Source organism: Artemia sp. Qi Xiang Cuo, unplaced genomic scaffold (genome assembly GCF_049724085.1).
Source record: "Artemia sp. Qi Xiang Cuo unplaced genomic scaffold, ASM4972408v1 HiC_scaffold_494, whole genome shotgun sequence".
Lineage (NCBI taxonomy): Eukaryota > Metazoa > Arthropoda > Branchiopoda > Anostraca > Artemiidae > Artemia > Artemia sp. Qi Xiang Cuo.
The window spans coordinates 1-3,673 of NW_028297903.1; the positions used below are offsets into that span (position 1 = coordinate 1).

Consider the following 3,673-nt stretch of genomic DNA (forward strand, 5'->3'; position numbering starts at 1 on the left):
GCAGATTACAGTGCCTACCCTTTTCATAGTTTCATAGGTGTTAAGGCCAGCATGTACTCTCAGGACTGCTTCGTCAAGCGTCGTCGCTAGCTACCGTAACGATTGTCTTGCGTGAAATGTTTTTTGGCGGTAGGAGGGAAGTCCGAAAATTTTTTTCACGTGGAATGTCTTTGCCAGATGTGATCAAGCTCCCCATGGTCCTGTACTCAAAGAGTGCTTTTTCTGCCTGTATCTCACTCACATCATCTAGAAAGCCGAGAACAGGCGTTGCTGACAATGTTGTGACCGCACTTCACTCTGTAACATGGAAAAATGCTACACTAGGCATGCTCAAGTATCCTGGTTTTACCAAAAACTCAGGTGTTTCTGAGGTTCTCTTTGTTGACGACATGAAAAGATTTTATGACGGAGATGATGACTATGTTTTCCTGATGGGTAATATGCAACTATCTAGGAAGGTAGGCAACCCCAAGTTTGAGAACGTAGTTACACTTCCGAATGAAGAATCTCTTATTAGCGTTGTCGTCCGTGTCAATGAATGCGCTGGGGTCAAACAGTGCGCAGCAGCCAACTGCGAGTTTTCTCTTCAGAATTGTTTTAGCAGAAACACTTGCCTCAAACATCCATACGAGCCACTGAAAAACAAATCCTGTCATTGTTAAATAGCTTTCGTATGTCCTGTCGAAAAACAGGATCGTCAACAGTGGGTCATTTCTTTCAGTGATGATGAGGGACGACTTCACTCTTACGCACGGCCACCAGAAAACCGTCTAGTCTCTAGGGTTCGTTCTGACATAGTTGGTGCTGTAGCACGTGACCCAACATTAACAGTTTCAGAGATTCACAAAGGGGTTGGCGTTGGCTACATTTTAGATGAAAGGAATTTAGCTGCAGTTAATTTGGACCACGTCAGGAAGGTTGTTGATGCTATATTGAAGGGGCCGAGACTGTTCCTCGATTTCTAGAAACTTTTAACGAGGCTGTACTTAAGTCTATACTGTTAAATCAACACGACAACAAGCAGATCAATTTTGAGATGCAGCAGGCCACTCAAAAGTACCTACGTTTTTTCTCTTTGGATCCCGGCAATTTTGTTTGTCTTATTATGTTCGAAATTCAAATCGATGTCCTTGCTAAGGCTGATTTTTTTATCCCTGATGTCACCTACCCTGGGACATTCCACCCTTTCAAATACCTATTGAATGTTGTTGTATACGATAGCGAAATTTTGCAATACGTTAGTGTTGCGTGGGTGCTCATGTCCAATTTGCATAGAGGTTCCTATAAGAGAGCTTTTGGAGTTCTGTTTGATGAAGTGAAGAAGAAGAATCCAAAACACTGTCCAGTAAACCTGATTGTTATAGCCGATTTCTCGGATGCTCAGAAGCAAGGTCTCGAGTCAGCAGTTGAGGAGCGCTCAATCAATAATGGAAATGACAACATACAGCAGAGCTTGATCCGGATACGGGGATGTTGTGTTCACTTTTGGTGATCTGTGAATAAAATATCCCAAAAAACCTGTGGTGCTGAAGATGAAGTTTTTGAATTCAAATCTGTTGCTCAGCTCCTCGAATCAGCTGCTAACAAACAGCAATCTGATCTGTGTTTTAGTGGTTTGTCTGGCAAGCCGGATCAAAAGATTTTGAAGACTTTTCCTGGTCTCATCTCTGATGCTGCTCTTCAGTTCTCTAATTGGTGGAGTCAGGCTGTTAGCTGGGTTTTGTTTTGGTCCAGAGCAAATAACTTGAAGAGGATTTGCAAGTCGCTGCCCGAATTCACTGATAAAGAGTGGGACGTCTTGCCTCAGACAACCAATACTGTCGAGTCCCATAACAGGCTTTCAAAGCCAACCTGTAACACAATTGCTGCAGCTCTTAAATGGTATTATAGAGTCGATAAAACAAGCGCCGTGAAAATTGTTGCTGCAAGACATAGTGTTGGTTTGAACTATCCCATTAAACGCTGCAGGAAACCTGGCAAGTTGTCAAATCCATCTGATTGTATTGAAGAAGTCTCTGACCAAAATTTGTAGTTTTACTGAAAGTGCTTATGGTGATGATGAGTTTGTTGGACGTTTTATCATGGTGAATATGGTTGGTGCTAAGGCAAAACACTACAGAAAGCTACTTGCCAAAGAGGTCGAGCGGACGGAAGACGGATACCGGGCTATGTATCACAACACTCCATCTTATGAAACGTATGTTGATGGTCCCAATGATCTGGATGTTATTCTTTTACCCAAGTCCTTTGAAACTCCTCCGGTGAAAAAGAAACACTGATGGGTCGCCTTTTGATTTTTTTTCTCATTTTAATCTCTCTTTACTAATCATTTACTTAAATTATACAAGACAGTCCTTCCTCTCCTCTCAGTGATGCTTAAACTAAATCAAATTCAAACTTACAGTTCCAACACTTAAAAATCATTATTTTTCTTTTAAACAATCTTAATTCCGTGGTGCTTAGCCAGAGGGGAATAAGTAACCTTTTCAAATTTTTAAAGCTTCTTTAAAGCTTTGGGGCTCATCTGGCAAAAATCTGTCACCACTTTGTTGTAAGCTATGTTTCTTTAAAATTTGTGATACTATTCAGAATTGTAAGGAAGAAGGAACATCAGATCATCAAATTTTGGTTTGCTAATAGCCTGCCCATTAGGGTGCTTTGCCTTCATTAATGGAATTGTACCAGGCGACTTTATTTTTTAAGGTTCATTGTCTGAAATGACTTGTCATCCCTGTGAGGATTTTCGAACTGATTCATTTCATGCTCCATCATTGGGGTCTTTCCTCTGGTTGTTTGTACATCATGAGCCCAATCACATGGGACAAGAATGGTGACTTTAGAAGATTCTTTTTTTACCTTTTAATCCTTGCATGATGTGTCACACTCCAAGTGGGTATGACCCAGCTCCAGGTACTTCTAATCAACAATTTATAAAGCACCAACTTTGTTTTGACATCAGGTGCTGGCAAGCACTGTTGAAGGTCAAAGTTCCAGACCTCTGATTGCCCATTGATCATATAGCAAGTTCTTTTTCATTTCTTTTATCATCATAAGCAGACTTGAAAGGTCTCTCGTCTGTTTGAAGTACCACAGCCATCTTTTGCTGGAGGCTTGAATCACAGGTTGAAATAGCATATAAAATTGTTTTGAACATTGATATGGATCTGGCTACTTGTCTTTCTACACTACACTTTTCCTGATATAAATTGTTTATCTTGGCAATGCTGACATTCAAGGATAAATACTTTTTTGACGAATGTGAACGTGAATAGTGTGATTCAAAACATGGAAATGCCTTTATTTACTCCTTTATAAATTCAATCTCAGACTCAGTTGACCTGTTTTGAGCTGGTTGGCGTGGAGTGGTGGCAGGAGTCTGGGTAAAACCATAGCCTGTCATTTTCAAAAAACAAAACCATCAATCTCTTTTTTTTATCCAAAAGTGCAGCAGAAACATTTCATCCACACTTATTCAAGCTCAGTACTGTTCAGTCTAAGGTTGTATGTGAAGGTGGAATTTCTTACTCACCTAAGATTAACCGTTTCATGCTTTATTTTACTCTTCGGTGCAGTTTTTTCATCAAACCGGTGAAGTGTTTGAGCAATTTGTCTTTGATCAGGTCCTAGCAGGAACCAATTACTGTAAAAAAAAAAGTATTTTAAGGGAAGAAAA

At 40.2% G+C, this 3,673-nt stretch overlaps 1 pseudogene; it reads left to right on the forward strand.

Moving 5' to 3' along the window:
- The first annotated feature begins 6 nt into the window (after positions 1 to 6).
- Positions 7 to 2,279, forward strand: LOC148938818 (uncharacterized; annotated as a pseudogene).
- The last annotated feature ends 1,394 nt before the right edge of the window (positions 2,280 to 3,673 follow it).